Source organism: Mastacembelus armatus, chromosome 10 (assembly GCF_900324485.2).
Source record: "Mastacembelus armatus chromosome 10, fMasArm1.2, whole genome shotgun sequence".
Taxonomy (NCBI): Eukaryota; Metazoa; Chordata; class Actinopteri; order Synbranchiformes; family Mastacembelidae; genus Mastacembelus; species Mastacembelus armatus.
Genome location: NC_046642.1, coordinates 29,039,130 through 29,061,777, shown reverse-complemented (window position 1 = coordinate 29,061,777; position 22,648 = coordinate 29,039,130). Strand labels below are relative to the sequence as shown.

Below are 22,648 nucleotides of genomic sequence, written 5' to 3'. Positions count from 1 at the left end.
TTCTTCTTTTCCTTTGGGCTGCTCCCTTCAGTGGTCACCACAGCGAATCATCTGCCTCCATTTAACCCTATCCTCTGTATCCTCCTCACCCACACCAACTATCCTCATGTCCTCCTTCACTACATCCAAGAACCTCCTCTTTGGTCTTCCTCTAGGCCTCCTTCCTGGCAGCTCTAACCTCAGCATCCTTTTACCAATGTATTCACTGTCCCTCTTCTGAACAGGTCCAAACCATCTCAATCTGGCTTCCCTGGCTTTTTCTCCAAAACATCTAACATGAGCTGTCCCTCTGATGTCCTCATTCCTGATCCTATCCATCCTCGTCACTCCCAGAGAGAACCTCAACATCTTCAGCTCTGCTACCTCCAGCTCTGCCTCCTGTCTTTTTCTCAGTGCCACTGTCTCTAAACCAGACAACATTGCTGGTCTCACCACTGTCTTGTCCACCTTTCCTTTCATTCTTGCTGACACTCTTTTGTCACACATCACACCTGACACTTTCCTCCACCCGTTCCAACCTGCTTGCACATGTCTCTTCACTTCTTTTCCACACTCACCGTTGCTCTGGACTGTTGACCCTATGGTACTTAAAATCCTCCACCTTCTTCACCTCTACTCCCTGTAACCTCATCGTTCTGCTTGAGTCCCTCTCATTTACACACATGTACTCTGTTTTACTGCAGCTAACCTTCATTCCTCACCTTTCCAGAGCAAACCTCCACCTCTCTAGATTTTCCTCCACCTGCTCCCTGCACTCACTACAGATGACAATGTCATCTGCAAACATTATGGTCCACGGAGATTCCTGTCTAACCTCATCTGTCAGCCTGTCCATCACCACATCAAACAAGAAGGGGCTCAAAGCTGATCCTTGGTGCAGTCCCACCTCCACCTTGAAATCCTCTGTCACCCCTACAGCACACCTCACCACTGTCTTACAGCTCTCATACATGTCCTGCACCACTCGAACATACTTCTCTGTCACTCCAGACTTCCTCATACAAAACCACAGCTCCTCTCTCGGCACCCTGTCATAGGCTTTTTCCAAATCTACAAAGACCCAATGCAGCTCCTTCTGGCCTTCTCTGTACTTCTCCATCAGCATTCTCAAAGCAAATATTGCATCTGTGGTTCTCTTTCTTGGCATGAAATCATACTGCTGCTCACAAATGCTCACATCTGACCTCAGCCTAGCCTCCACTACTCTTTCCCATAACTTCATTGTGTGACTCATCAGCTTTATTCCTCTGTAGTTTCTACAATTCTGCACGTCTCCCTTGTTCTTAAAGATGGGCACCAGTACACTTCTCCTCCATTCCTCAGGCAGCCTCTCACTCTCCAAGATCTTGTTAATGGCCTAGTCAGAAACTCTACTGCCACCTCTCCAAAACACTTCCATACCTCCACAGGTATGTCATCAGGACCAACTGCTTTTCCACTCTTCATCCTCTTCAACGCCTTCCTCACTTCATCCTTTACTGATCTTTGCTATTTCCTGCTCCACAACAGCCACCTCTTCTACTCTGTGCTCTCTAACATTTTCCTCATTCATCAACTCTTCAAAGTATTCCTTCCATCTTTCCATCACACTTGTGGCACCTGTCAACACATTTCCATCCCTGTCCTTAATCACCCTGACCTGCTGCACATCCTTCCCATCTCTGTCTCTCTGCCTCACCAAACTGTACAATCCACCTCTTCCTCCTTAGTGTAACTTTCGAATTTAAAATGATGGATCATGCAGCGTTTGGAAGAAAATTCCACTACAGCAGATGTTTATCCGACAACGCTGTTAATAAATTTAAGAAAATGATTCCATCTTTATTTACATCTATGCCAAGTATAAACACAGTGGAGGGCAGCTGCCTTAATCCTACTCCCTACCAAATTGATCATGTTGTTGACAGCGCTGTAACCTCACTGCGTGAAATGCTTGATTCTGTAGCCCCTCTGAAAAAGAAGTTAGTGAGTCAGAGAAGACTAGCCCCATGGTATAATTTACATATTCGTACCTTAAAGCAGGCATCACGAAGGCTGGAAAGGAAGTGGCGTTCCACAAACTTAGAGGAAATTTTTCTAGCCTGGAAAAACAGTCTACTAACATATAAAAAAGCTCTCCGTAAAGCCAGAACTGCATACTATTCATCACTAATAGAGGAAAATAAGAACAATCCCAGGTTTCTTTTCAGCACTGTAGCCAGGCTGACAAAAAGTCACAGCTCTGTTGAGCCCAGTGTTCCCTTAGCTCTCAGCAGTGATGAATTTATGAGTTTCTTTACAAATAAAATCACAACTATTAGAGATAAAATTCATCAGATGCTTCCTATACCTGCAATAAATGAATCTTCTACTACAGTAGCTCTTGAATCATCTGTAGGACCTCAGTTATGTTTAGACTCTTCTCTCCCATAGATCTCTCTGAATTTACATCAGTAGTTGCTTCATCGAAATCATCAACGTGTCTCTTAGACCCCATCCCGACTAGACTGCTTAAAGGCACCCTGCCATTAATCAACTCATTCTTATTAGACTTGGTAAATTTATCTCTAGTATCAGGCTACGTACCACAGGCCTTTAAGACTGCAGTAATCAAACCTTTACTCAAAAAGCCTAGTCTTGATCCAGGAGTCTTGGCTAATTATAGACCAATATCCAACCTGCCATTTATTTCTAAAATCCTAGAAAAAGCTGTTGCTAAGCAGCTATCAGACCACTTACACAGGAATGAACTATTTGAAGATTTCCAATCAGGATTTAGAGCACATCATAGTACAGAAACAGCACTGTTATTGTCGAAACACTGTATATCGCTGATGTGCAGTTACTGGCCCCACCAACTTGCAGTGTCTATTTGTTGTTTATTGTTGCTGTTCTTTTCTGTCTGCTCTATCCACTCACCCCAACCGGTCGAGGCAGATGGCCGCCCAAACTGAGCCCGGTTCTGCTGGAGGTTTTTTTCTTCCGTTAAAGGGAGTTTTTCCTCTCCACTGTCGCCAAGTGCTTGCTCATAAGGGAATTGTTGGGATTTTAGTTCTAGTTTTAGTTCTTGTAAAGTGCCTTGAGATGATTTGTATTGTGATTTGGCGCTATACAAATAAAATTGAATTGAATTGAATTGAATAGATTCACAGACACATAGATGAATAGGCAGGTAGATACACAGACACACAGATAGATGAATAGACAGGTAGATACACAGACACATAGATGAATAGACAGGTAGATACACTGTGCATTTGCTGATAGTTGAGCATATTAAGCCGATTAACAGGCAGGCACACCTGTGGGCAGGCCAGCGTTGTTGTAGGTCCTGTGGGACACACGGTGGAGCTGGTTGTCGCTGACCGATGTTAGCTCGAGAGGGGGTTGTAGCCAAAAGTGTGGCCTGTCCTGTCGGTGGCACGAGCCATTGCAGGAGCCGCCTCTAGGGGCGCTGTTCCGTGGCCTGTGTGGCCTGTGTGTGGCACGGACCATTGCAGAGACCATCTCTTGGGGTCTGAGTGGCAGCAGTGTGGCCTCTGTGGTCCGTGCCTGGCAGGTGTCTGGTCTCGCTCAAGGATTTGAGGTCCGTGCCATGGTATGTGTGGTCCTGGTGGTTTCTGGCATCTATATAAGTGCATGTTATTGTATTAAAATCACAACACGTCACACTAAGCAGGATTTCCCGGACAGTCCAAAAATAAAATGCAGCATGACTTTCCGAACATATGTAAAGTCTTTCTGGGTTATTTATTTATTTATTTATTTATTTATGTATTTATTGCTTTTCAAATCCTGTCGCGTTGTATGTGAACCACAAGGAGAGAGAATGTCCTTCTCAGAAATCTGTGACTCTTTAGCTCGTAGGTGTAATTACATGCTCCCAGTCCAAGAGGTCACAAGATCTAGTCTTGAGATCTGTTTTTATTCGCGAGCGCATGAGAAAGTATTATAGAAATGTGTTTTATTATTATGTAGGTTTAATATGTAACCCGGTCCACTGGTCAGTGTCGCGGCAGTGTGGCCTGTCTGTGTCATGATCCGCAGTCTGGACGTCCTGTTTGTTTTATTTTGCAGGATCATGACAGGAACCGGTTGGGTTGTTTTCGGTTTTCCTGATTTAATGATTGTTTTCACCTGCGCCTCGTTTTCCCGGCAGGGCTTCTTATACACCTGGTGGTGCCATTGGCATTCGCCAGGTTGTCTGTTACCATACTCTCCAGCGAGGGAGTACACGAGAGACTGGACTCTGCTCTTCCTAGTCGTCTAGGAGCTACGACTAGGATTTTCATTTACCGGCATCCGCCCACAGACACTACAGGAGACCAGGGAAGTACTAGTTGTGCCTAAATGTTCTCCTGTCATTAATACAGACTGGTTTTTGTTTTCCACTGAGCGAAGCGGCTCAGTTCCCTGTGTTTTTGCTTCCCTGTTATCCCGACTGGAGTCGGGCTCATGGGGCGTGTTGAGTGGAACAACGGAGATCCCGCTCGCAGGAGAGTTGTGAAGTATAGCTTTCTGATCTGCATGTTGCCGGATGTTGTTCACTCGACTGACCTAGCTCTTCAGGGACATCTACTGGTTGTATCTAGTCATTTGTCTGTGTGAAATAAAACCCCTTTCCCCTCAGTCCTGTGTCCATGTGTAGTTGAAGTCTCCTCCGTTACCACACCGTGACAGTCTGGCCCGCCCGTGGTCTGAGTGGAAAGGGCCACAACACTAGCTATATTACACAGTATTTTCACATGCTTTCCCCCTTTTGATTGATTGTTACATGACGAAGGTTGTAATGGTGTAGTGATGGACTGAAGTCATTTCAAAGTCATTGTAGGCTAAAAGGTAGTGCAGCTGGTTCGGCTGATAATAAATGTATTATAATATTAAATATAATAGAAATGCAAAAATATAAATAATTCATTCTGAACAGTACACTGGATATTGTGTATCTTTATGTCTATATTTTTACCTGATGATCCTGCTTCACACTCAACCTTTGGTGCACAGGTACAGGAAGTACATGCAGAGACTGTAGAGGGCTGTGTTCACTCTGTGAGCTTTGTTATATAGGCAGGTGTGTCAGCATGGAAGCTGGGCTAAACAGTGACAACAGCTCTATGTTCTTTTTCTACTTTAATATTATATTTATATGATACACATGTCATTCTGCGTTAAGTATTTGCTTCAGACTTGCCCTGCAATACAAGAAATGAACATAGCCACAACTTATTGGTAATAAAAACAAATAACGTAATAAGTAGATCAAATGTCAAAGGATTTTATTATGTTGAAATAAGTCACTATATATCCAGATTTGCAGACACAGAGTGACTGCTTCTGGACAGTCAGCTTTTTAATTTAAATATGCAAAAATAGAACATGCTCTAATAATTTACAAAATTATAAAAACATGGCACTTCTAAAAATAAGAAGGGAAGCTTCTATGTAACAATGCTGTACCCTTAAAAAAACGTATATAACTTTGGGTGACCGGTGGATTTCTGCATTGTGGTTGAGTTGTGTGTGTGGTGGCTGAATAACCCAAGAGACACTGGGACTACATTTAGAGCCATGTGGATCTAGATGTCAGGTATGAATAACATTGAATCAAATGGACATTTTTGTGTAATAATAATACAATACAATATGTAGTGGTTACAATTATCTGTTGTTTATGTTTATGATGATTTACGATGGAACATTTACATCAAGAATTGTGCCCAGGGTTTTCTCTGCATGAAACCTTATAAAGCCTTCCAGTCTCATGAGGATGTCTATTGTCACCTACAGAAGCAAAGATTGAAGATGACGTACATTAACGACAAAACAAATTACATCCATATTACATATAATATGGACAGTTACATCTGATATGACATATGCAATAAAAAATGTAATAAATGTAGTTATTGGAAAGCACATGCCTTGATTACATACCTCTGGCACCATAACATCAATGACGAAGTCCACATTTCTTAAATTTTGTTCGTCCAAGTCCAGTGCTTTCTTGATGAGCTTAATTAGCTCATCAAGCTGTAGAATTTAACAAAAATCTGTTAAATACTTGTTAACCAAGTTATAACAAAATTCATCTTTACCCAAAACAACTTACTATGTGTGAATAATAGGATTTGAGGTAATAATCCTATTATCTCACTGAAACAAGATGGTCTGCTATTTAGGATATTCTTCAGTGTCATGTTGCGGCCTGGATTTTCCCAAAGGAACATTCTGTTGGACTTTCGCTCTTGGTTGTCCAGCATATGTTTCACAGCCTATTGAATATGATTTAGTTAGAACAGCAGAATGGGCACAGTCTTTCCAGCCTCACCCAATCCTCTGTCTTCACATGTGGATATAAACGCCTATAAGAAACAAAGTAATAATAATAATCAAGGTACAACACATAATTTCTGTATGTGTATCTGTAAGAGTTTTATCATACTTTATAAATGCATCAAAATTAAAATTGTTGCATTTATAAAATTTTGAAAATCTAAAACAGTTGACATGTGTTATTGTCTTACCACCTATTCTGTTATTTTACTTCATAAAGAGGTGGAAAAACAGACTGAAAAACCTACAGATACTGTGGATTGTACATGAATTTTATTACACTGAAACTGACCTCTACTGATACTGATATAGTACTGATCACATTCTAATTGCATTTTTGGAGAAATGTCAAAAATAGCCCAGAGAAGACATAAATTTGGTTGACGGACCATAAGATTCATAGAATACAGTTTGTAATAGAAGGTTGAGAAAGGTTAGGGGTGGGGGGGTTCATTTAAAATCAAATTTTAATGACATGGTAATTCTGAACACCATTATGTACCTTTTATGCCCCTTTCCACTTCTGTCGTAGTATATGCAGGCATGGATTGCTTCTGCCATACAGGATTCACTCAATTTCTTTCCCTTAGAAAGACAAAAAAAGTTTTAGGGCCAATGAACTGTATACTATATACAGTTATAAGTCATACCAACAACTAATGTGGTATCATTTTGAGTAACTTTACCTGAGGAACAGCATCTGGAACCAAGCATGTTGCATGGTAGACCCTCAGATGGCCAAACTGAATTTGGTTCAGGGGCTCATTATTCATTTCAACTCCTCTAACATACAGGTCTGCTGCCTGGCATGGTGACATGAATGGTTACAGTTTAACATCTGAGGACCAAACTTCAAGCTGTAACTTATTTGCATTTTCACACAGTTGAGTCCTTCCTCAAATCCTAGATGACAATATTTGCAGACCTGTTGATACACTAGTGAAATCACTCAAAAAATATACAGTAATGGTTGACAAAAAATACAGCATCTGACCTGTAAGCATGTCAAGTGTCTGGAGTTTATTTTTTCCCCATTTATCCAGTTTCTCCACCATGCAGTGAAATGATACGTTCGTAATGCAAACACCTGTAAGAGGCAAATAATTAAGGCAATGACTGTACCAGTTTAGGCTTGACATGCCATATTACAATAACAATAAGTATATTACATTTTGTAAGTGTCTTGTCAGCTGTAGAAGTCTTGCGTTCACGACCTGTAAAGAAAACAGTAAAGCTCTTAAAATCTTATAAAAATCCCTTTGGTCAATGCACTCGAAGGTGCTGAAACTTACATCATCTGTGAGCCAGGGATATGTGGTGTGTGGGTTGTCTTTCAATAGACCTTTTGGACAGACACTTTCAAGGTCACTCAAATAAACCAAAGCTTGGTCCACTTTGACTGTGGCATAGTCATTGGAAGCAGTCATGTAGAGAGAGGAAAGTTTTTCCTGTTGTTGGGCATATAATAAAATGATATAATTATTATTATTAGAGGATTAGCGAACACGCAAAGTAATTTATAGTTTATATGTAACATTTCATAGTGTGAAAATTGTGAGTAAATAGTATTACATTATCCATATTGTAGACATAATAATGAAGTGTGCCAGTTTAGAATAAGGTTAAAATTAGGAGTTTGCTGTTTAAGATAGATCTCAGAACGAGTGACGACAAACATGAACACCCTGCCTTTCATTGTTTTAACTTGTAAACATTTTTAAAAATCGATCCAATAAGTTTGAAACAAAAGCAGATCTGCACCTTGTGGTAGAAATTTCTTTAAGTTTGAGAGTTGCTAATTCTCAGAAAACAACCACAAGTGTGATGAATCATCTCAGGTTTAATCACGGGCCCGGAGAGGACGTCCTTGCAGAAGTCCTCTGCCGTCTGTGTTAAAAGACCAGTTTATATACATTTTGACAAGAAAGGGGTGGACTAATCTTGAACAGACCCCCACATTGTTTGTTCAGGTACTATCTTCAGTCTTCTTACCATCAAAGAAACAAATTGTTGGCAGTTATTTACAACTTCCTACCCTAAAACACTAAACCAATAAACAGACAGAACCACATACCATGAAAGGGTCAAGCAAACATTCAACCCCCACATTGGTTTAAGTTAGTGACCATTTGCTCTGTTGTAAAATCCTCACAACCTGCAAAGTGGAAAGAAGCAGAAGTCATTCTAACGTACTATATTACCTTGTGTTCTTCTTGTATTTTGAATAGAACCCCTTTGTGCGCTTTTGTTGCTCAGTTTGTTCCAATGATTCCTCCAGCACGTCAGCATCTGTACTCGCCCCTGGAGCAGATGTCATCAGCTCTGAAGACAAAGATATGTACATTATCATCTACTATCCCACACATTCTATCGATAACTAATCACAACTACAGCTATAATTACCTGCACTTGTGAGTACCAGCCGTCCATCAGAGCTCAGTCCAAACATATTCTGAGTTTGCTTCTGAATGCTGGATGTGAACTTGTGATTTATACCTTCATTGTGAAACAATCAACCTGCTTCTGTCAACAGTGTTTTGAGTTTATTTGATGTTACTTCTTTTTTTAGAGCATGACATCCAATGAAGCTGCAATAAACAGTTCAGGATGAAGGGCAAAGCAATTCTGGTGTAATTTAACATACAGTGGGTACGGAAAGTATTCAGACCCCCCTTTAAATTTTTCACTCTTTGCGTCATTGCAGCCATTTGCCAAAATCAAAAAAGTTCATTTTATTTCTCATTAATGTACACTCAGCACCCCATCTTGACAGAAAAAACCAGAAATGTAGAAATTTTTGCAAATTTATTAAAAAAGAAAAACTGAAATATCACATGGTCATAAGTATTCAGACCCTTTGCAGTGACACTCATATTTAACTCACATGCTGTCCATTTCTTCTGATCCTCCTTGAGATGGTTCTGCTCCTTCATTGGAGTCCAGCTGTGTTTAATTAAACTGACTGGACTTGATTAGGAAAGGCACACACCTGTCTATATAAGACCTTACAGCTCACAGTGCATGTCAGAGCAAATGAGAATCATGAGGTCAAAGGAACTGCCCAAGGAGCTCAGAGACAGAACTGTGGCAAGGCACAGATCTGGACAAGGTTACAAAAGAATTTCTGCAGCACTCAAGGTTCCTAAGAGCACAGTGGCCTCCATAATCCTCAAATGGAAAAAGTTTGGGACGACCAGAACTCTTCCTAGACCTGGCTGTCCAGCCAAACTGAGCAATCGTGGGAGAAGAGCCTTGGTGAGAGAGGTAAAGAAGAACCCAAAGATCACTGTGGCTGAGCTCCAGAGATGCAGTAGGGAGATGGGAGAAAGTTACACAAAGTCAACTATCACTGCAGCCCTCCACCAGTCGGGGCTTTATGGCAGAGTGGCCTGACGGAAGCCTCTCCTCAGTGCAAGACACATGAAAGCCCGCATAGAGTTTGCCAAAAAACACATGAAGGACTCCCAGACTATGAGAAAAAAGATTCTCTGGTCTGATGAGACCAAGATTGAACTTTTTGGCGTTAATTCTAAGCGGTATGTGTGGAGAAAACCAGGCACTGCTCATCACCTGCCCAATACAATCCCTACAGTGAAACATGGTGGTGGGAGCATCATGTTGTGGGGGTGTTTTTCAGCTGCAGGGACAGGACGACTGGTTGCAATTGAAGGAAAGATGAATGAGGCCAAGTACAGAGATATCCTGGAAGAAAACCTCTTCCAGAGTGCTCAGGACCTCAGACTGGGCTGAAGGTTCACCTTTCAACAGGACAATGACCCTAAGCACACAGCTAAAATAACAAAGGAGTGGCTTCGGAACAACTCTGTGACCGTTCTTGACTGGTCCAGCCAGAGTCCTGACCTAAACCCAATTGAGCATCTCTGGAGAGACCTGAAAATGGCTGTCCACCAACGTTCACCATCCAACCTGACAGAACTGGAGAGGATCTGCAAGGAAGAATGGCAGAGGATCCCCAAATCCAGGTGTGAAAAAGTTGACACAAAGAGTGAAAAATTTAAAGGGGTCTGAATACTTTCCGTACCCACTGTATATTTTTGTGTTACGGTTGAGTGTTTTAATGTGGTCAGTGTGAGGGTTGGATTTGCTCCATAAACTGCAGATGCATTTAAAGCATGTGCAGGTGTGTTGGACAGAAACCAACCCAGCTCCCACAGCAGCTTGTTACCAGTGTTGGTGATTCCCTGTTTAACCCAGCCTGAGGCTGGCAGTGCCGCTGTGAGCGAGGAATGCTATCAGACCAGTTTATATGACACGCAACTTAGGATGTTTTGGCGTATCAGGTATTGACAAATTAGAACTTGTAGTTTCGCTCAAGTTGTTCTGCAGTCATTAAACAATTACTAAAATAATTTAGAAACATGTTCCCATGCTCAGCTTCGTCAGCATGTAGTTTCTTTCAGAACCTTTATGTGCAGTTGTAAACAACAGTGTCTAGACATGTAGCATCTGATGCAATCTTATCCTAGATGTTTTTGATTATACAGCTTATACATGCATTGATTATACAACTGGTTTTGGTCTTTTTAGTGAACTTGCTGGCAAAGAAAATGATAGAAATATAATCACTTTTCCAGCACGTTCTCATTCAAGATAAAGCCACGAGTGAGGCCTGTGTAATTAGCAGGAACAGCGAGCTGCCACGGCTGAATGGAAAAACGATAAAGTTCAACACTCAAACTTCATCATCAGACAACACAAGACAGACGGTCTCACACAGTGCCCATAATGACTGAAAGATGATCTCTGGGAACTGCAGTCCAGAGCCACAGCGACGATTCCTCTCTTATAATTACTACTTGGGTCACATGTGTCCGACTTAAATAGAGTTAAATTAGGATCAAGTTTCTTGGACTTTGGCTTACATGAGGTGTCGTGTTTTTTTTTTTTGGCCTTTCAGTCACTTCTGTATTATTTGCTGCCAAGCTAGATACATGTGAGCTTCAAGAACAATACAGGTCACCCTGTTTTTATAACCACATGATCATTTTCTTCAAGTCAGAGAGTGATGATTAGGGTAGTTTCCATATTATGATGTAAAGAAAAATTGGAGGTCATGTTCGGAAACAAACATCGGGTGGTCTAATGGCACATTTCCCAGCTGGTGAGAATTAGCTTCATGTGAACTGCGTTTCACCTTTAACAGAGTGAATGAGTGGATTCTGAGCAGGACGGAGCTTCTGAGTTCAGGTCTTTGTGTTTTTGCGGGTGCCGAGCCAGAACCTTGTAGAAACAGTCTGACAACACACAGCCTGTCTGTGTTTCCACAGAGGCCAGACGCCAGGCAGACTAACAGCACGCTGACACTGAGCTTCTGTTAGCAATGTGGAAATTATCCCATGTCCTCCGCCTGGAATTTAACAGTGATAGTAACAACAGTTTAATGATGGTCAACGTGTTCTTCCAGCACCCACTGGAGACGGCCAGACGATGGAATCAACTTTTTGTATTATTTTTTAAGTATTTAAACCAAGTATGTCACTTACCATTAAATATCCTCCAGAGAAAATACAGCAATAAATAACTACACAACTCACAGGGACTTTAACATCTAGTGTTTGTTGTAACACTTAAGATACATTAGTACAAACCACATTTACTGATATGTGCAGAGATAAATAAGTAATCCATGTCAAATCATGCACCTACTCTCCAGCAGTGCTCATGTTTATGCAACTATGTTCTCCAGAGTGACTCAGAATGTTTCAGCGAATCAATTCCTAATAACCACAGTGTTTATACACTTTATTTTGGAAGAACAAAATAAGTTCCTGACTCTTGCAGGTGTTTAGCTGGACCACTGGGTGGAGCCAGAGGAAACATGCAGTTCAGTGTTTAAATCTAATTTCAAACAGGCTGCATTAAGCTTTATTGGTTCTATTTATAAAGCAGCTAATGGTTTTCAGTCACAGTAAAAACATGAATAAATAAATAACTAATCATTTCCAGCTGCATCAAATCCTTGAATAAAACCAATAATAATTGTGGGGAACTGATCCTGTGCACCTGATTCCAGGACGGACGTGTGTTTATCTGGACGTGTGACGACCCTGCAGGCAACACCTGGATGGCCAAACTGCTCCATAAGTTCAATGATGTGGTCTGGCATGTCAGCTGGTCCATCACTGGAAATATTCTCGCTGTTTCTGGAGGAGACAACAAGGTAGAGTATGAACAGTAATACAGGCGCACATCCTGGAGCTGTGCAGTGTTTGCTGTGTGATGTTTTATGACTCACAATTTCCTGATTTGAATCAATGATGTGACACGTATTTTTGTCTGACTGTTTCTTAAGGTTTTCATGTTGCATTTCTCAAGATAGAAACAGTCAAAGTTGTTTCTCTTGTTTTATTGTCTTAATTTATTTCTTTCCTAAGTAGCTCACTGCAAATGTACTCACACCCAGAGCTCTGTCATTTCTTTTTCATTACAGCTTTGTTTATTTAAACATCAAACTCACTGGTCCCCCTTTAATTTAGGCCTAACCCACAGGGACAAACTATTAGAAATCTTATCCCTTGAGGTTTTGTTAATAGAACTGTTTTAAACATTAGATAAACTAAACCAAAGATCGAGAAGAACCTGTCAGATTACAGGTCATTACTGCAGCAGCTGTGCAGTGATACCACTAACTGTTCCACATTAACACACTCTTGTCTGTTCCTTGTGTGTGTGTGTTCATTTGGTAGGTGACGCTGTGGAAGGAGTCGATGGATGGTCAGTGGGCGTGTATCAGTGACGTCAGCAAGGGTCAGGGCGCCGTGTCCACCATCACCGACACACAGCAGAACGAGCAGTGACACACACACACACACACACACCAACACCCTACAGGGAGAACCCGGTCTTCACAGATCTGACAACACAGTGACTGGGCTCGGGTTAGAATCTTGTTTTTAAGGCTTCAGCAGGAGTCCATCGTCTCTTTGGGCCTACAATATTTGTCCCGGACACATGTTTGTGAATTTTATCAGAGGGAAAGAAACCTTGATGGTGGAACAATCTCTCCACAGTGTTTGGGATCTTTGCAACTTTTGATGAAGTTTAGAAATACAAACCTGAGTCATACTAAACATTTGCTATCTGACGTGCTCCACCTTCACTTGTTTTAGTTCCTTCCCACTTTAGTTGCCACATGTACATGAATGTTGGTCCAAATGTAATGTTGAAAATCTGCCTCCATCCGCTCTCATGATGTGCCCCTGCAACATTTCACCCCTCCAGCAGGGATCAAACAATCTGCTGCTTCATATTGAGCAGGAAGAAAATCATTTAACAAAACTTTCTTCATGGTTGAAGCTGTAACAACAAATCCCCCATTAATGTCTGTTCCCTAACAAATGTAATAATGAATGAATAACAAATGAGTTTCCTAAGCTATTGATGTATGCACATTCCTATCAACACATGACGCAGTGTTTTTTCAGTGCCTATAAACCAAACTGGTGTTTGGTAAATTCAGACTCTGCCTTGATTACTCAGCCACTACATCCCTTTGGCACCGGGATGTTCAAATTAAAGCAGTGTGTTCCTAGGATGATGGTGATCAGAACTAAATTGCAAACTGTTTCTCAGTTGTTGGGTTTTTTTTTTTTCCAGATGTAAAATCAAAAACCATAAATGTGTTTTTCATTCTGATGTAATTAAATATGATGTTAATAAAGTGCTTGTGCATGTTTTTTTGCTCCTGTGGTTATAAGGTCAGATTAGTTATGTTGTGGAGCATCTGTCCACATCTGTCTGTGTGTTTTAAACGTAAGTGTCCTGTAGGTTTCAAGTTTCCACATCACGCTGCTGACTGGACCACAACTGGTTTTCACACTTCATACTGGTCAGCTGTTACAGACGCCGCCTTCATTGAATGGATGTCTTAATTACAGACACAGAGGTCTGTCGCTTGTATGTTACAAGGAAAACAGGCCATTTATCATTAAAATGTCATTTTTAAAATTGTCATATTTTCAAGAGAACAACGACAACTCATTTTTATCGTATAACTTCAAGATAAGTTGACAAACTGAGAGCAGGAAGAGCTGAGCTGAGCTAAACTTACTTGTTGGGTCCTGATAATTCAAAAATCGTAATGTTTTGGAAAATTAAAGTGCGTGTGTTTCTGTTTTTAAATTAATTATTAATTATTATTAATCATTAAAAAATAATTTGGGGAAGTGAAACTGTGAGGACTGTAGAAACTTAGTAAAGGACATGAAGAGTAAGACTAAGGGAAATCAGAAGGATCAGAGAATGGTTAAAGGAGGCAGAGAGAGAGAGAAAGGAAGGAGAAAAGAGACAGAAGCAAATAGAAAAACAGTTAAAAGCCTCTTCACCAACATTGTAATTAGGGCAAACTGTTGAATTTGCAGAAGATCAAACAATGTCATGCTGTAGACCACCTCCTCATCCTAATAATCCACCCCGGCTCAGCTTCCTCCGTACGCCCAGGGAGAAGAGGGTGCTGTCGGTGGATATTATTATATTTCCTCCCACAGCTCCTTCTGATCCTGTGCCTCGGCCTCAACCTCCTTATGCTGAAGATAGTGAGGGACTGCTGGATTATTTTAACAGACTGAAAGATGTTTAACACTCACAGTGGAATATCAGTACCTGAAGGTGCTGCACAGAATGGGGATGGGCCTTATGCACAGCAGTTAACAAAAAAAAAAAGCCTTCTTTAATGGCCTCAAACCTGAAATTTCAGGATTTATTCGAAAGCATCAGACTGGTTGGCAGACTTGTGTCCTAACAGAGACGAAGAATTATGCTGTGCATGTGACCACTGTTCTCCAACAAAGAGCAGAAGTTTTTCACTGACTATGATAATGAAATGGTTTCTGAGTGTTATTTTCAGGGGGACAAGCTATGGCTTGATGGCCGGGGCAGGGGGCGGGGACGAGGTCGTGGCCGGAGACCTGGCAGACGGCAGATAGTTGATCATGACTACTGCTACGTCTGTGGAAAAGCAGGACACTGGGCCAAGAGCTGCCCACAGAGAAAGACACGCCCTGAGCACCAGGAGGGAGGAGCAGGATACTCTGCATGACTAGACAGCAAAAAAAGGTCAGATGCAAAATACACACACTGAACAGAATAAAGAGATACGAGACACACATCTGACTGAAGCTAAGATTTGAGCCTAGAAGGACTAACTGAACTCATGCTGTATGAAGGAAAACCAAAAGTGACATTGTTGGTGCAATGAGTTAAAATAAAATTCCTGTGTGACACAGGAGCTTGTAGGTCAGTTCTTAGTAATCCACCAGACAAACTCAGACTGACCACAAAAGAACACATTTTAGTAAAACATGTAGCAGCAGCATGCAGACTACAACCTGAGGAAGAGAGACTGTTCAAATTGTGGGTGAGCCCACACATTTCACTTGCTAAACCTTCAACATCTGAGTGGAAAGATTTAGGAGCATTTGTAACCAGGGCTGAAGAGGTGGGGACGGCCTGGGAGCCAGTCCCAGGTGACCCTCATGTTTTCTACAACCGCACTGTAGACACATATAGCAAAAAGTTGAACTGGTGTACAATCACAACAAAAGCTAAACATCTAAGTGTAAAGAATGAGTAGAAGTGTTCACTCTAACAACAGAGGAAGAAGATCAATTAAAGGAAGTTCCCTCATATTTATGGTCTACAGGAGCAGCAGATGTAGGGAGAATCAAAGGAGTAGAACCAGTTAAAATAACACCAAAAGGAACCTTCAGGCCCTTTCAAAGACAATATCCACTAACACCTGAGGCTGCTGCAGGAATTAAACCAGTATTTGACTCATTACTAAAAGCAGGCATTATCAGAGATACCTAGAGCCCCACTGGTACCAGCCCACACACCCTGCTGAATGACGTCAAGCCCAGCTCAAAGTGGTTCACTGTCATTGATGTGGCAAATGCATTTTTCTCTATTGAAGTTGACAAACAATGATAATTCTGGTTTGCATTTGAGTTTTCAGGCAAAAGATGGACTTGGACGTGGATTCCACAGGGTTATTGTGAGTCTCCTACCATCTTTTCCCAAGTAATGTCTGCTAACTAAGTTAAGTTTCCCACCTCCTGCAAGAAGTCAAATACGTATTTGTATGTAAATGAAATTTGGATATGCTCTGAAACACAAGAACAATGCAAAACAAACACCATAGCTCTGCTTAAGTTTCTAGCAGAACAGGGACACAGAGTGAGTAAGAGCAAACTAGTTGTAAAAAAGAAGAAAAAAAAACGGTTAGTTAGATACCTAGGTCACGACCTTTCACAGCAAGGGAGAGCTCTAGACTCAGACAGGAAAGAAGCTATACTTAAAGCACCAAACTACAAACTAAAAGACAGATGATGTTTTTCTTAGGTATGACAAACTTCTGCAGAGCATGGATACCAAACTATTCAGAGTTGTCTAGTCCATTGTTGAAACTGATTTATGACACACCTATGGAAACTCATGATAAAATAAAATGACTGAAATTGCAGAAAAAGCCTTTGATGGTCTTAAAAAGACCCTGACCAGCACCTCTGTTTTAGGACTGCCTAACTATGAAAACTGTTTTATGCAAACTGTTGATTGTAAAAATGGTCACATGACTTCAGTGCTGACAAAACAGGCCTATTGCTTATTATTCTGCCCAACTGGATCCAATAGCAATGCCTGTGTGTGTTCAAGCTGTTATTGCAGCCTCCATGACAGTCCAAGCTTCAGCAAACATCAAGTTGTTCCATCCTCTGACACTAAAGGTCCCACATGCAGTCTCTGTCCTGTTGTTGCAAAACAAGATTAGCATACATGTCACCAGCTAAACATCTGTCCTCCATGACTACATCGCTTTCACAGCCACATCTCACAACTGAACGATGTACAACCTTTAATCCTGCTACATTAATGCCTATAGCTGAGGATGGTCGGCCACGATTGTATTGCTGAAACTGAGAATAGAGTGTTGTTGCCCAGGGCTGACCAAACTGACACACCTTATAAAGATGCTGAAATGACAATGTTTGTAGATGGATCTTGTAAAAAAAAATAAACTCAGACTGATCTAATTCTACAGGATATACTGTTGTAACCCTTAAAGATGTTTTAAAGCTGAATCACTACCATCTCATTTGTCATTGCAGGCTGGGGGACTTACAGTATTACCTTAACAGAAGCTTGTAAATTATGAGAAGTAAAAGTAGCTAATATCTACACTGATAACAATTATGGATTTTCAACTGTACATGTGTTTGCTCAGCAGTGGAAGAACAGAGGAATGATCACATCATCTGGTCAGACCATCACATACTAAGATCTTATTTTACAGCTGTTAGATGCTGTGCAGCTGCCTAAAGAGGTTGCTGATTGTAAGTTCGACACAAATGTGAGGACTAGACATGATTTCTCTTGGTAACTGTAAAGATGACGAAGTTGCTAAATCAGCAGCACAGAAACCACTGCCTTTACAAGCTACAGTTACAGTTGAACATCCAGATGAGCAGATACTTACAGACATACAGAACAGTGAACCTTAGAAATGAAAAGACTCATGGGTAACAACAAAAACAAAGAGAAAAGAGTGTGAACTATGTGAAGATGAAAAGTAGTGTTACCTAAAAGTTTATTTAGGTACGCAGCTGTAGTGACACATGCTAATGTGCATACGTCAGCAGGAGGGATGGTAGATTAGTAAACATAGTGTTTACAACATATGGCTTTACAAACTACTCTTAAAAAAAATTATTAAAAATGTGAAATATGTGTAAAAATAATCCACAGGGACAGATTGTGACAAGAAATAGTGGAAAGTTTCCACTACCTGAATATCCATTCAACACATTTGCATGGATTTTATTGAACTAAATAACTGTGAGGGAAAGAAAGACTGTTTAGTGATCATTGATGCATTAACCAAATAGACTGAAGTGTTTCCAGCAAAGCATCCTGATGCACTAACAGTAGCTAAAACACTGACAACTACTATTATTCCCAGGTTTGGAATTCCAGAGAAAGTCTATTGTAATAATGACACATATTTTGAAAACCAGGTAATTAAACATCTTACTGCAGTGTTACCATCTTCCTGAGCTAAAACCATTCATTAAGGAGGGTGCTCACATGACTGAGACCACTGCTGATTACATGGCAAAAATGTTGAATAATAAAAATGTTGTCAATGTTGTATTAATGCACAACAGGAGGGTCCTGAGCCTGAACCTGTCTCTAGAGTGAATCCAGGAGACTGGGTCTCTGTAAAAAAGATCAAGACGAAGTATTGGTTTTCTCTGTGCTGGGAAGGACCTTACCAAGTACTGCAGTCTATACTCATGGTTGTGAGAATTGTTGAAAGACCTTCCTGGATTCATTTAACACACTGTAAAGAGGTAAAAGTACTGTCTGAGTAATTCTGTCAAACCAGCAGGGACTCACTCTAAACTCCAACTAACCTGTGGTGAAGTCTGGCTACAAAGGGGGGTGGGACCAATAGGGACCACTCGTCTCAAACCAGTGAAGAAACCAACCACACCCAGGGGAATTAGGTGAGTGAGGAGTAGAGTGACCTGGGGAGAAGACTGCTCAGAAGTACATTTTGCCATGGAGGGTCCAACATATCGACCCTGGCACCCCTTTAGACTATTTTGTGGGGTGACACTGACAATAAGAGTATTGACTGTCATATAGCTGCCCACAGTTATGTTGATTCTGTTTCTCTTTGAGAAAGGTTTGCAACAGCCAGAGAACGCTACTGACTCCACTGATATAAGACCTGGTATCTTTTCCTCCCTTGAGAAGGAATTGCTACAGCCAGGTAATGCCATGAACAACACCAAACCAAACCTAGGACAAAGAGAGCTAATGATGTGCCCACTTTTATCTTTTGGGCCAATGAGACTCAAACTGTCCAGTTTGATTTTTGTAAAGTAATTAACTGTGGTAATGTGTGACAGGAACAGCTGACATGGGCAGACAAGTATATCTGTGTCACTAAAATATGTAGGTTACACTGATAAGACTCAATCCACACAATGATCCAACAGGCAGCTGTTTGCTTCCACCTGCCCTCCAGCCAGGAAACAATGTCTTTGCATTAGTTGATGCCACCTGCTCCTGCTCTTACTCCACCTTTCTTTACGCCTTATAGTGCTAATTATACCTGTTTTTGAGAAACTCTTCTTCAGGGAGAAAGGTCGGTGATCTCCAACTGGGGTTACGTGTTGGGGTTCTGGAAGGAGGAAGGAGTTTCAGGACCCAAATGCGGGACAGCAAGTTTAATAAATTATTTACCTGGAGATGCCAGGGATCAGGAAATAAACAGAAACACTCTAACAAAGACCAGCTTCCGTCCACACGGGTTAACACGGGTTAACACAGGTTACACAGGTTACACAGGTTAATGCTTCTGCATCAAACAAGTGAACACCGGCAGTACATATAGCCGGCAGAGAAAACAAGTAATTGGACACAGGTGAGAATAATCAGTGACCAACATAAGGCTGCCGGGGACCGATGCAGGGGGAAACAAGAAGCCCTTTCACCATAAAGGTCCCCGGCAGGAAGTCCCAAAAGGGGACTCACAACAGTACCCCCCCCCCCCCTCAAGGCCGAATGCCAGACGGCCCAAACAAAAGAGAAACAAAAGTCAGGGTGGGCGGGAGGGAGCTGAGAACACAGGTCCTGGGCCGTTCGAGCGGACGTCCCCTGAGGCGGCCGTAGGTCCAGGTACGTATGGAAGGATGACCCTTGAAGCGGACGAAGGTCCGGGACCGTTCAGGAGGACGACCCCTGGAGCGGACGAAGGTCTGATGCAGTTCGGGTGGACGGCCACGCAGGCGGATGAAGGTCCGAGGTCGTTTGGGGGGACGGCCCCTGAAGCGGAAGTAGATTGGTGGTCGTTCAGGGGGATTGACCTCTTTGGCTGAAGTAGACTCTGGGACGTGAAGAGTCCCGCCGAAGAGTCGGCCAAGGAAGAACCGGCCGACGAGGCGGCGCTAGGGACCCTGGGGATTCCGGAGACCGTGGCCGCAGTGGAGATGCAAAGGCCTCGGGCAGCTGCCACGTTAGCTCAGGAAAAAGGTGGTTGTTGAGGCTGCAGGGACGGCTGGCGAGGCTACAGGGACGGCCGGCAAGGCTGATGCAGAGGTGGCTGAGGCGGCCGGGGAGGCTGCTGCAGAGACGGCTGAGGCGGCCGGGGAGGCTGCTGCAGAGACGGCTGAGGCGGCCGGGGAGGCTGCCAGTGACGCTGCTGAGACGGCAGTAGAAGCCGCTGTGGAGGCTCTGGAGGTGAAGGCCAGAGAGGCAGCACCGGAGGCGATGAGCGGAAAGGCGGCACCCGAGGCAATGATGCTGGAGATGGTGTCCGTGGGTGCACTGGCTGCAGAGGATCTGGCTGTGGCGCTAGCACTGGAGGCTGCGGCGCTGGCACTGGAGCCTGCGGCACTGGCACTGGAGGCTGCAGCGCCTCTTCTGGCCGGAGCTCGACGACCTGAGGATCGTACCGCGCTGGAAGGTGCGACTCTGGCAACAGTGGCGCCGGAGGATCAGGGTCTGGCAACTGTCATGAACACTCCGCTGAGAGCTGGGGAAGCTGTGGCAGCAGCTGAGACTGGACTGGAGCCTCAGGGGGGGATGCCTTCGTCGGCGCACTGAGGTTCCAATGTCAATTTCTTCTGATTGTTGGTCCAGCGGTCCCACCTGCGGCTGCTGCGCGGGTGAGTGGGCAGAACGGAGGGACCTTGACTGGAAGCTGGCTGAAAGCTCTGGTGGCGGCCCGGGAACGTCTGGTTGTTGCTGCTGCTGCAGCGACGGCGGCGGCTCGGGCACCTGTGGTGGTGGCTGCTGCTGCAGCGGCGGCGGCTCGGGAACCTCTGGTGGCTGCTGCTGCTGCGGCTCAAGAGGCTCCGGTGGCGTCGGCGTCGGCTGCTGCGGCTCGGGCACCAGGAATGGAACCTCAGCTAGGACGTGGACGTCGGCGCACTGAGGTGCTCGGAACTTTGGCGAAGCCTCAGCAGGGACGGTATTGTCGGCACACTGAAGTTGCAGGATCCTGGGGGAATCCTCGGCGGGGACACCGTTGTCGGCGCACAGAGGTTCGAGCTGCTGCGGTGGAACCTCAGCTGGGACGGCGCACTGAGGCTCGGTAATCTGGATGGAGGCCTCAGTGGGACGTCGAGGCTCTGGTCTCTGCCTCTTAGGGCGGCGGCGACGCCGGCGTAGAGGCATCCGGGATACCGGTTCAGGTGGCTGGGGAGCATCAAGGAGGGACTCGGGCTGGGCAGCAGCGAGGAGGGACTCGGGCTGGGCAGCAGCTGGGCAGCAGCGAGGAGGGACTCGGGCTGGGCAGCAGCGATAGGAGCCAAATCCCAGGGAGCCAGGGGCCTTGCCTTTAATTCCCGCCAGATGGCACACTGTCAGAGGTTTAGCAGAGCAGTTAGGTAAAACTAGTCTTATGACCTGGCAGAACCAGATGGCATTAGACATGTTGCTGGCTAAGGAGGGAGGTGTTTGTAAAATGTTTGGATCTACCTGTTGTACCTTTATTCCTAACAACACTTCCCCAGATGGTTCTGTCACTCGAGCTTTAGACGGACTACAAGCCTTTTCTGAGGAGCTCGCTGAGAGTGCTGGTATTGACAACCCCTTCACTTCTTGGCTGGAGGGAATGTTTGGTAATTGGAGCGGTCCAGTCCAGTCCATATTCATCTCTATGGCTGTGATGACTGCTATTTTAGTCACCTGTGGTTGCTGTTGCATTCCATGTATTAGAGGCCTTTGTCAAAGCCTTATTGACACAGCAATTAACAAACAAATGTATGTCCATTTCACAGGATGACCAGGACCCTGAAACTCCTCCAGAGCCAATGAAGGAGGACCTGACCTGACCTGACCTGACCTGACCTGACCTGGTGTCTTTTACCGACTATGATAAATTTGTCTTAACTTCTGAACTGTAAGGCACGAATGACTCCAACATTGAATTCCTACAGGAAGTGATGTTGTGATGACTGTTTGCCTATAAAGACAGAAAGTTATGACATTTATTTCTCACTTCTACAAGTTATATTTAGCATGCTAATCATTTTAGATTTGTGATTGTGATCTTGTTTGTTTGTTTGATCATAGTTATGATTTATGATTTTACTGTTTTTCCTATAATAGTAATAATTCTCATCTTTCTGTGTGTTTTTACCAGACTAATAATCACTACTGATAGTAGTTATGCTGAGCATAAACAGGAGGGATGTGTTAGAGAAATTCAAATGTTTATCCTCCTGTGACTGTTGTAATCCTGCTCTGGACTTCCTGTTGGAACTTTTATTTTGTAGTACTGAGCAGGATCTAGTTTGTGTTCGTTCAT

At 43.2% G+C, this 22,648-nt stretch overlaps 1 long non-coding RNA gene across 1 annotated transcript; it reads right to left on the bottom strand.

The window, feature by feature from the left end:
* Positions 1-5,917: 5,917 nt before the first annotated feature.
* LOC113144456 (uncharacterized) lies at positions 5,918-7,065 on the bottom strand. Its single transcript, XR_003297155.1, has 4 exons — positions 6,999-7,065; positions 6,815-6,897; positions 6,089-6,341; positions 5,918-6,009 (listed from the first exon to the last, which is right to left on the bottom strand). It is a non-coding gene; the product is annotated as an uncharacterized LOC113144456 (long non-coding RNA).
* Between the last annotated feature and the right edge of the window lie 15,583 nt (positions 7,066-22,648).